Genomic DNA, 12,188 nt, shown 5'->3' with positions numbered 1-12,188 from the left:
TGGCACTCTGTCTCTTCTGTCTGTGTTGATTTGTGTTTGTGATACTTTGTACAGAAGCCCTGGGAGCTTACTGGAAATCCTGAAAGGATTTTCTTGTTGTCTATTTAAAGAAGTACTGGAGGAGGGTTTCAGAGGTCCTGGGACCATACTGATGGTTTGTGTTGAGTTCTTAGACCTTGTTTGTGGGTCTGTGTTGATTTCATAGGCAGATAGCAAATTAATGATGATGCCAGCAACGTGTGTGAATGTTGTTTTGGTTCTGTTAAGCTTTGTCTTCCTGGAGACAGAAACTGTAAAGGAACTGAGATGGACTGGACACTGTGAGCTTCAATATGGAACAAGAGCTGGATGAGGAGCTGAGAGCTGCCTGCCTGTAGATCCAGACAACAGTTGGTTGAATTCATGCAAAAGCTGGGACCATGGAAGAGGAACCATGGAATTTGGGAGTCAAGATGAAAAGACTTCTTCTTGGGTGCTTAAGGCTGAAGGGAAGATCATGATTTACTGTGGATTAGGGGTGGGAGAACTTTGTGCTTTGTACCTTGTACCCCTTAAGGATGATTGAATTAAGGATGATTGGAAACTAATCTCCAATCAAGAAGAAAGAAGACTTTTTGATTGAGAGATTAAAACAATGTGACCTAGGGGTGGGAAACTTTGACCTTTGTACTTTGTTGTTCCTTAAGGAAAATTGCTCCTTAAGGATGATTGAGTGAAGAACTAACTGAATGATATCTTTTGTTTAAAGCTATGTCGCAGGGGGTGGAGCCAAGACAGCAGAGTAGAAGCAGGACTTCATTGTGGCTCCGCCTTCCACCTTCCCCAATCCATGTAAAAAGGGGACTCTGAACAAACTTTGGAGCTACAGAACCCACAAAATGACACAGAGAAGCTAACTGCCCACTGAAGACAGCCCAGCAGGCCACCAGGAATCAGCCAGCACAGCACTCTGGGTGCCGAGCACAGCACTCTGGGTGCCGAGCCCAGCCCCACACCTAGGCTTCAGCCCCAGGGCAGGCCTGACCAGCCACAGCCTGAGGGACTCCAGATCAGCAGCAGCTGTGGACTTTTCCAGAATTATCAACACATGGATGCAAAGGAAAAAGTGAGAAGTCAGTGCAGTATGGACTTTGGGACTAGTAAGTGGGAGTTTGTGGCTTTTGCCCCTGGGGTGAGAAGCTGCTGAGGCACCGGCACAGCCAGCCAGCTCCATGTGGCAGCTTCAGCTCCTAGCCTGCAGAGTGCAGGGGAACCAAGCACCAGTCTGAGGGGTAATCGCTCTTGCTTTAACCTGCTTGCATATGGATTGCAGTCTAGGGTTGAGGGCCTGGGGTATGTGTCCAGATTGCCAGAGCATATGGAGACCTCAGAGAGGGCACCCATCTAATATCTCTGGCAACTGAGAAAACCCCAGCGTTTGGGACAAAAGCTCCGCTGTCTGGTGGCAGAGTCCTACTGTGGCAAAAAGGCCAGGGGTAAAGTGACTGAGGGGCGACATGGCCAGGCAAAGGAAACAAAGCAGACAGAAGATTCCAACATTACACTTCTATTTTGGGGACAAAAAGGAGCAAAGCATGGAACAGGAGGAAGACAGGAAAGTCAGAACTCCTGTACCAAAAGCTTCAAAGGAAAATACCAGCTGGTTACAGGCCATAGAGGACCTTAAGAAGCAGATGAGAGAAGTGGAGGAAAAATTGGGAAGAGAAATGAGAACTATGCAAGAAAATTATGAAATGAGAGTCAACAGACTGACTGAGGAAAATAATACTTTAAAAAACAGATTGACTCAAATGGCAAAAGAGGCTCAAAAAGGCAATGAGGAGAAGAATGCCTTAAAAAGCCAAATTTGCCAGATGGAAAAAGAATCTCAAAAGCTCAATGAGGAGAATCTTTGCTTCAGAATTAGATTGGAGCAAATGGAAACTAATGACTTTATGAGAAATCAAGATGCTGTGAAACAGATCAAAACAAATGAAAGAATAGAAGGCAATGTGAAAGATCTCATGGGAGAGATAATTTAAAAATTATTGGACTACCCGAAAGCCATGATCAAAGTAAGAACCTTTTAGAAATCATCCTCCAGGAAGTTCTCAAAGAAAACTGCCCTGATGCATTAGAACCAGAGGGCAAAATAGAGGTTGAAAGAATCCACTGATCACCTCCTGAAAAAGATCCCAAAAAGAAAACTCCTAGGAATATCATAGCCTAGTTCCAGAATTCCCAGATCAGGGAGAGAATATTACAAGCAGCCAGGAAGAAACAATTTGAATATTGTGGAAACACAATCAGGATAACCCAAGATCTGGCAGCTTCTACACTGAAGGTTCAAAGGGCTTGGAATATGTTATTCTGGAGGTCAAAGGAGCTAGGATTAAAACCAAGAGTCACCTACCCAGCAAAACTGAGTATTATGTTTCAGGGGAAAATATGGTCATTTGGTGGAATAGAGGACTTTCAAGCATTCTTGCTGAAAAAACCACAGTTGAACAGAAAATTTGCAATTCAGATACAAGAAGCAAGAGAAGTATGAGAAGGTAAACAGGGAAAAGAAATCATAAGGAACTTATCAAAATTGAACTCAACATTCCTACATGGTAAAACAATAATTGTAACTTATGAAACTTTTCTCAGTAATTGAAGGGAATAGAAATATATATGTCTACATATGAGGGTATATGGCATATGAATACATATGTGAATGTGCATATATATATTTAAAGGTATACATAGATAGAGGGCACAGGATCAATTTAACAGGAAGTGATGATACTTAAAAGGTGAAATTCAGAGGTGAGAGAGGAATATAATGAGAGGAGATGGGGAGAGATAGAATGGGGTAAACTATCTCATACAGAAGAGGCAAGGGAAAATGGTTATAATGGAGGGGAATAATAGGAAGGCAAAAGGGAATGGGTCAACCTTATTCCCACTGAATTTGGCTTGAGGAGGGAATGAAATACACACCACATAGGGTATCTAAACCTCCAGGAGAGTAGGGGGGAGGGGGATGAGAGGGGGTATGATGGAAGGGAGGGCAGGCTGGGGGGGGGGGGGGGGAATTCGGAAGCACTCACTTTTGAAAAGGGACAGGATCAAAGTAGAGAATAGAACAAGTGGGAGGTGGGATAGGAGGGAGGGAAATATAGTCAGTCTTTTGCAATATATCTACTATGTTAGTGTTTTGCATTAGCCACACATATACAACCTATACTTAACTGCTTACTGCTTATCTTCCCAGTAAGGGTGGGTGACAAGGGAGGAAGGGAACGAATCTGGAATTCAAAGTTTTAAAATAAAATATTCAAATATATGTGTATATATATAATATTATTAATACTATTATACATGTAATTGGGAAATAAGATATACAGGAACTGGGGCATAGAGATCCACTGGAAAAGTTGAAAGGGGTATGGGAGAAAATATGGGAAAGAGCAGATTGGAGGAGGGGATATCCTGTGGGACTGCTATTTTGGGAAAGTGAGTAGGGAGAAAATGGGGAGAATATTTGTAACTCAAAATGTGGTGGAAATGAATGATGTAAATCAGAAGTTAATAAAGCATTAAAAAAAGCTATGTGGCCACTTTAGTGATAAGTTAAGTTATATCATTGTGAATGCTGTACTTTGGTTTCTGAGAATGTTTTGCTTAGTTCATTGCTGAATAAATAGAAAGTTCATTATATTATATGATCAGAACTTTAAAGCTATTCACAGCAGCAGTCCTCTGGAGAGCTGCTTATGCATTGCTTTATTCAAGTCCAAAGCAAAATGCAATAAGTAATTCGAGGTTAGCCCAAGGATACCGCAAGCTTTATTATATCATAGATGGGTAGAGACTACTGAAAACTGGTGATGAGGAAGCAAGATGTGTAGTATATAAAACATTGGATTAGAGTCAGAGGATCTGGGCTTTCAGTTGTGACATTGTCATGACAATGTGACCAGTGCAAGTTGCTTAATTTCTTTGCGATTCAAAGATTTTAATGCAAAATCATTGCACTAAGTTATTGAAATAAAAAAAAGGCAGAGATAGATTCTACATTCTAATGGGAAAGTCAATATGTATAAGAGAATAGACATAGACTTTTCTCAACTGTAGAATGAAAAAATTGAACTAGGTGACAACTTAGGTCACTTAAACTCTAAACCTATGATCCCATGGCTTAGTAGACTGTATTATTGACACTTCTTGCTCAAAAGAAACAAACAAAAGTAGAAAATAGGTGGCATAGGGCAGCTAGGTGGCACAGTGGATAAAATTCTGGGTGTAGAATCAAGGAGACTCAATTTCCTGAGTTCAAATCAGACCTCGGATCCTTACTAGCTGTGTGACAATTAACAGGTCACTTAACCCTGTTTGTCTAAATTTATTAATTCATAAAATGAATTGGGGAAGGAAATGGCAAACCATTCTGGGATCTTTGTAAGAAAATCCGAAATGGGTTCATAGAGAGTCAGACACAACTGAAAACAACTGAACAATGACAACAGAAAGATAAAAATGGCTTGTTTTTTATTTTAAATTTTAATTTAGGTTTTCCCTTAAATTTTTATTTGTTCCAATGAAAATTGAATAAAAAAATAATGGATGAAAAAATGAATAAAAAAAACAAATCATTGCAGTAAGTTCTTGAAATACAAAAATAAAATTTGGAGATAGTTTCAATTTTCAGGGAACATACATTCTAATGGGAAATTCAATACATAAGAGAGAATAGGGGTCAAGGAGGGATTTTTTTTTAATTGGAGAGTAGTCCATAGAGTATTAGATTTATTCACCCTTTCTAATAACAATATCTTTCCCACGACTTCTACCACATGCCCACAGCTTACTTTGACCTCTAAGTAACATGTAATTGAACATTTAGATACTACCTTCCTCAAAAGGCACAGCATAGTGGCATCAGGCATAGATCTCCCTCACAATACAACTTTACAGGCAGATCAAAGAGTTAAATTAGTGTAAAAGAGTACAAACAAGGGCTGTGTCAAGTGCTAGTATCAGCATAAATGGCACTCTGTAAACAAAATACACAAGCTCTTAACCATTCAGTCAAATTTTAAGTAATCCCACAGTGGATGAGGACATTCCACATGATTCTAGACACAGTTCAGAATAGGCTACTGTCAATAATTTCCAGATTATTTTAAAAGGAACTCTATGGCTTTTGGAGACATTCTTCACCTAGTTATATTGATCTCAAATTTACTGAATCTCACAATTGTACCTCTTTAGAGTGAGGTTCTAAAGAGCTTATAGCTCTGGAAGACCCTGCTAATAACTTCATCTTCTTGTCCCCAGACTACCAAGGGTGAGTACTATATAACAAAGCCAAGTCCATGAAAAATAATGTCACTGTATGAAAGGGAGGGATCTCCAGTTTAGAGGTTTCTTGGATATAATCTCCAGGGAAGCTTAAGTAAAGTCTTTCTTATGCCCTTCCTGCAGTAGAGCAAGGATCAGGACTGAAGGATCTTTACTCTTCAGAAGGTTTCATATACACTGGAGAAATAGGTATGGTACCCCTTAATTTGCAGACCTCCCTTTGGTTAGGTTAGGACTTTTGATTAGTTATAGGATATCTGTCTATCTACCTATGTATATATACATATGTATGAATGTATATCTATATCTATTATCTATCTATATGTATATATCTAGTTATGTGTATATATCTATAAATATCTGTATGTGTGTATATCTATATATTTATAACTGTATATATGTATCTACACACACACACACACACACATATATACTTATATATTATTCCCAGTATGGGCTTGAGAGACCAAGTTATGGTATTGTTGGGACATATTTTGCTTTATAACAGCATGAAGGAGATGAAATTGACTCTATGTAACTATGATAATTGTATATAATACATGAAAGAAAGAGAATCCCCTAGCTGACTTGGTGATAATCCTCATTTCCAGGAACAAAAAGGAAGGCTTTTAACAGAAATCTCAAAAGAGACCATAAGGTAGTGTTATTTCCCTGGAGAGACTCTCAGTATGCAGTGTTCTGACTTGGCGACTGGGGAAAACTGAGGCCTGGTGGTGATGCAGGTCAGCTCTTGGTATTAACGCTGGAACCAGAATAAGTTATATACAATAGGGTGGTGAATTATTAGCTACCATATTATAGATAACCCTTACTAGTGAGGAAGAGAAGATAATATATAACGGAGGGATAACCGTCTGATCCATAGCTGTCATGTTGTTGGTTCTCATTCTGCTCTTGATTATTATGCCTGCCTTAAGTTAGTAGAGCCACTATAAACTATAGAATATCTTAGCTACTTTATTGTAGATGACACTAACCTCTTACAAATAATCAGTGACTGCTGAGAATAATATCACCTGTGCTGTGGCCCTGATGTCCTTGGTGGTATTCTTGCTCACTGTCACAGCCTTTGTCATAACCATTGTCAGTGTGAAGTACAAATATTTATCATCACCAACCACATGGATCCAGAGATGAAGAACCTTCCAGCCTCCAGGCCACAAATGTAGCCTTTTTATTGAACCCAAACTTCAGAGAACAAATTCCCTTAATAAAAAGATTTGTTCAGTAAAACTAGACTCAGTCAAAAGACCACACCCAAGGACCTAGAAAGTCATTTGTGTCCTTGAGACCTCAGGTTCCTGGTCCCTGAGATTTTAGACTTGGTTCTTCTAAAGTGGGAAGAAAAAGTCTAGAATTTCTAATCTTCATTTTTTTCTATATTGGGATACTGAACCAAGGGACAATTTTGGTTTTGCTATAATGCTTTTGCCATCTTTTAATTTTATTTCCCCCTCTACTTTTTCCTCCAATACCAACTATGCCATGATCTTTGAATTCCACAAATTAGTATTGTATATTAAGGTCCCTAAGGTCACTTAAATGATTTTCTAGAAGACTTTGACACTAAAGGTATCAAATAGGTAATAGGATCAATATCTACCAGTAACCCAACAACTATATAGGTCAGGTTCAATATGAAAGTTGTCTCCAAAACTTGTTTTACTCAGAAGGTTAAAGTCGTAGCCACCTCGCTGATTGTGAAGCTTTCGGGGTTGATTTAGCTTTCTGGTCACCAAAGGAGATACCCTGTACCCCACCCCCAACATGGAGTTAGCATCCTTCAGAATTGCAAGATGTCGAAAGGATTTGAGTTACCATACCCTCTTTTGCTGAACATTAAAAATATCTCATATAAAAGGGGTGTTCAGGAAAGATCTTTCAAAGTGAAGGAGGGAGGAGTGGGGGAGTGGCAGGCAATGCTAAAACTTCATAATTATCAAAATTGGTTCAAAGGGAAAGATATATACAAACTAAATTGGGTATAGTAATCTATCTTTCTCAACTGGTAAATAAGAGGAAGAGTTAAGAGAAGGGAAGGGGTGATAAAAGAGAGAGTGGATTAAGGGAGGCAGTGCTCAGAAGCAAAAAAAGAAAACTTCTATGGAAGGACAGGATAAACAGAGAGAAAGAATGATACAGAGAAGAAAATAAAAGGAGGGAAATAAATATTTAGTAATCATAAATGTGAACATTAGTAGGATGAACTTACACATAAAACAGAAGAAGATAGTAGAATTGATCAGAAATCAGAATCCAACAATATGTTGTTTACAAGAAACCCAACTGAAACATACATACAGACAGATACAGAGTTAAAATAAAGACCTGGAACAGAATCTGTTATGCTTTAGTTGAGGTGAAAAAAAAGACAGGGGTAACTGTCATGATTTCAGACATAGCAAAAAAAAAATAAACCTACTTAAAAGAGATAATCAGAGAAATCACATTTCCTAAAATATACAATAAACAATGAAGCAATAACAATTCTAAACATCTATGTACAAAATGATACAGCACTGAAATTCTTAAAAGCACAAACAAAATAAATGCAGGAAAAATTAGAAGGAAAACAAGTGTGTGTGTGTGGGGGGGGGGTTAACAAGTTTTTCTGATAAAAGGCTCATTTCTCAAATACATAATGAATAGAGATAAATTTATTTAAAAAAAATAGGAGCCATTACCCAATTAATAAATTTTCAAATCAAATGAAAAGGCAGTTTTCAAAAGAAAAAATATCAAAACTACCTGTAGTTATATTTTAAAAAATCTCTGTAAGTAACTATTGATTAGAGAAATGCAAATTAAAAGAGCTCTAAGGGCCTAACATACCTATCAGATTGGCTGTAATGACAGAAAAAGAAATTGACAAGTGCTGGAGGTGATGTGGAAAAATAGGACACCAGTACATTTTTGGTGGAATTGTGAACTGGTTCAACTATTCTGGGGAACAATTTGGGAGTATACTATAAAATTTTGCTTCCCTTTTACTCAGCAATACCACTACTATGTCTGTATCACAAAGAGATCAAAGGAAAAGGAAAAGCAAAAGGAAAAAGAGCTATATGTACAAAAATATTTATAATGGCCCTTTTTATGGTGACAAAGAATTGAAAATTGAGGGTATGTCCATCTATTGAGGAATGGCTGAACAAGTTGTGGTATGTTATTGTGATAGAATATTATTCTGTTATAAAATTGGTGAGTAGGATACTATCAGAAAAACCTGGGACAGTTTATATGAACTGATGCAGAATGAAGTAAACAAAAGCAAGATATCATTGTATACAGTAATAGCAACATTTTAAGATGATCAACCATGAAAGACTTAGTTACTCTGATCAATACAATGATCCAAGGCAATTCTGAAGTACTCAGGGTGAAAAATGCTGTCTACCTCCAGAGAGAGAATTGAATTCTGAGTACTAATTGAAATATTTATTTTATTTTGTTTTAAAATCATGACTAATATGGAAATATATTTTTCATGATTTCACATGTATAATTGATATCATGGTACTTGCCTTCTCAATAGGAGATGGAGGGACTGGAGGGAGAGAAAGAATTTTGAACTTAAAATTTTTTAAAAGTAAATCTTAAACATAAATATATTGTGACAAAAGAAAAAAAGTGGAAATGTTAGAGAGCTGTATGTTCAATTTTATTCCATTGTGAGATATAGTAGATAAGAAGCATAATGCAATGAAATGAGAAATGGATGATTTTGATGGTGTTGAATTGAAAAGGTTTTCCACAAAAAAATCAATGCAACCAAGATTAGGAAGGAAGCAGAAAACTGGGAAAGAATTTTTACAACCAGTGTCTCTCATAAAGGCTTCATTTCTAAAATATATAGAGAAGTGAGTCAAATTTACAAGAATATAATTCATTCCCCAATTGATATGAACAGGCAGTTTTCAGAGGAAAAAATTAAAGTTATCTATAGTTACATGAAAAATACTCTAAATCGCTATTTATTAGAGAGACAAAAATCAAAACAACTCTGAAATACCACATCAAATCTATCAGATTGGCTAACATGACAAAACAGGAAAATGACAAATGTTGGAGAGGATGTGGGAATGTTGGAACACTAATTCATTGTTGTTAGAGCTGTGAGTTGATCCAACCATTCTGGAGAGCAATTTGGAACTATGCCCAAAGGGCTATAAAATTTGCATTCCCTTTGACCTAGCAATACCACTTCTGTGACTGTATGTCAAAGGGATCATAAAAATAGGAAAAGTACCCACATGTACAAAAATATTTATAATAGCTCTTTTTGTGTTGACCAAGAATTGGAAATCAAGGGGATACCCATAGATTGGGGAATGTCTGAACAAGTTGCGGTATATGAATGTGATGGAATACTACCATTCCATAAGAAATGATGAACAGGCAGATTTCAAAGAAACCTGGAAAGACTGATATAGACTGATGTTGAGTGATGGGAGCAGAACCAGGAGAAAATTCTACACAGTAACAGCTACAGTGGGAGAGGACTGATTTTGATAACCTTAACCCTTCTCAGCAATGCAAGGCCATAAAACAATTCCAAAGAAAAAATGGTGGAAAATGCCAGTCACATCCAGAGAAAGAACTATGGAGTCAAAACACAAAACAAAACAGACTATTTTCTTTTTTGTTTTGTTTTATTTTGGTTTTGTTTTCTTTATAATGGTTTTTCCCATTTATTATCATTCTTCTATGCAACATGACTAATGTGAAAATGTGTCTAATAGGAATGTATATGCAGAGCCTATATCAGATTGCAAGCCATCTTGGGTAGGAAGGGAGGATGCAGGGGGAGAAAATGTAAAATTTATGGAAGTTATTGTTTAAAACTAAAAATAAATGATCTAATTTTTAAAAAATACAGAGAAAAAAATATAATGCATTCTTTGAATGTATTAAGAAGCCAATTGTCTGGGACTAGAATGATGATTCAACAAGTCCTGGTATGTCATCAGAACACAATTACAAGATTTGAGAAATGGAAAGGATCTCAGAGGTCATTTAGTCCAATTCATAACTGAAAGGAATCTATACTATACCTTACTCAATAACTCTGCTTGAAGATGTCTGTAATGGGAATGTAAATTTTTAAGATCTTCCCTGCCCCTGGGCTAAAGTGCACCTGGAGCCTGGGGTTGGAGGCTTGTTTTTCAGTAGATGCTTTTTGATTGGCCAGTGGGTCAATAAGGTTGTTACATTCTCTGAGCCAGGAGAAGGCTATATAAGCCCTGATGTGTAGCTTCGTTTTGGGGGTTCGCTTTGAGAAGTGTTCTGTGATTTGATCTGGATTCTGGGAAGCCATTGTTGAGAGCCCTCCCCTCGGCTTTGAAAAACCCAGATGTTGAAACCCAGATGTTGATTTGGTATGGATGTAATGGTTGGACAGTTTGGAAACCGTATACTTGATCTGTTTCTCTGTCTTGATAATTCTGTCTGTATATTTTGAAGTTTGGGGTGCTGACCTTTTTCCCCTGAACTAGGTAAATGATACATATATTTGACTGATTAAAATAAGCTTGTTAACCCATTTTGAGTTCCTTTCCTTTAAAAAAGCAGAACTAAGAACCTGTGTTGGCAGACACCCTGGGGACGCTGGGGTGCTTGCTGCTACAATCTCTAAGACAGTAACATCTACTACATCTCAAAGAAGTTAGTTCCACTTTTAAACTCCTAATTAAGTTGTTTCCTTTCCCCTAATATTAAGTGTAAACTGACATCTTTCCAACTTCCACCCTTTGCTTCTCATTCTGCTCTCAAACTAATCAAAACAAGTTAAATTTGTCCTCTACCTGGCATCCTTTTATATCCTTAAACATATCTCATATCATCTGCCATCCTCCTATCTTCTCTTCTCTAAATTAAACATCCACAGTTCCTTCAAATGGTCCTCATATGCTGTGTGGTCAAGGTCTTTCATCATCCTGGTCATCTCCTCTACGATACTGCCCTTTTTATCAGTGTCCTAAAAATGTGGTACCCAGAATTTAACCCGATATTCCAGGTGAAGTATAAAAATTGAAATCTACCGGGATTGCTATATTCTTGTTTCTAAAAGATATTCCTTAATACCACCCTATTTTGTAATACATCTCAACATAACATTTTTGTTATATTTTCTTTTGTTTGTTTTTAAGCTTCCATATCATCACATGGCTAATGTATGAAGATTGCAATCTACTAAAAACCTACAAACAATTACAAGAGCAATTCATGCCCCCCTCAGCTTTGTACTGTGAAGCTCATGTAACAAATCTGGAGTTCATTTTGGGGCACCTACAATTTAAAAGCATTAATGTGAGAGAAAGAAGAAGAATCAGTAATGTGAAGGGTCTCTATTTTCTGAAAAATAATGAAAAAACAAACATATGTGTAATATACATGTATATGTGTATATATGCATATACATAAACATATACACATATATGTGTGCATACATTTATGTATGATAGTAACTGTCTTTAAATATTTGAAGAATTAAAATCAGAACACTAGATTATGTTTTTTTCTACTTTTTTCCAGAGGGCAAAACTTAATGAAGGGGTAGGGTAGGTGAGATCATGAGAGGTACATTTTGATTCAATTTCAAGAAAATATTCTTAGCAATTAAAGCTATCCAAAAGTGGAATGAGCTCTCTCAGGAGGTTCTCTAGAGGAGGAGTGTAGTGAACCACCAAAATTGCAGTCTTCAATCAGTCAAAAAGTATTTAAAATTATCTATCTTCTAAGCATTGTGCTAGTCTTTCAGAAAAGCCTAGAAAACCACTTTTTGGGGAAATAGAAAAGGAAGTTCTTGTTCAGGTGTGATGTCCTCAGTGGTCCTTTCC

The sequence above is a fragment of the Petaurus breviceps genome, unplaced genomic scaffold, assembly GCF_028583685.1.
Source record: "Petaurus breviceps papuanus isolate PSGF00001 unplaced genomic scaffold, PetGlider_PUasm1.0 90644, whole genome shotgun sequence".
NCBI classification, from domain to species: domain Eukaryota; kingdom Metazoa; phylum Chordata; class Mammalia; order Diprotodontia; family Petauridae; genus Petaurus; species Petaurus breviceps.
The sequence above is the reverse complement of the archived record's forward strand: the minus strand, read 5'-3'. Positions refer to the sequence as shown.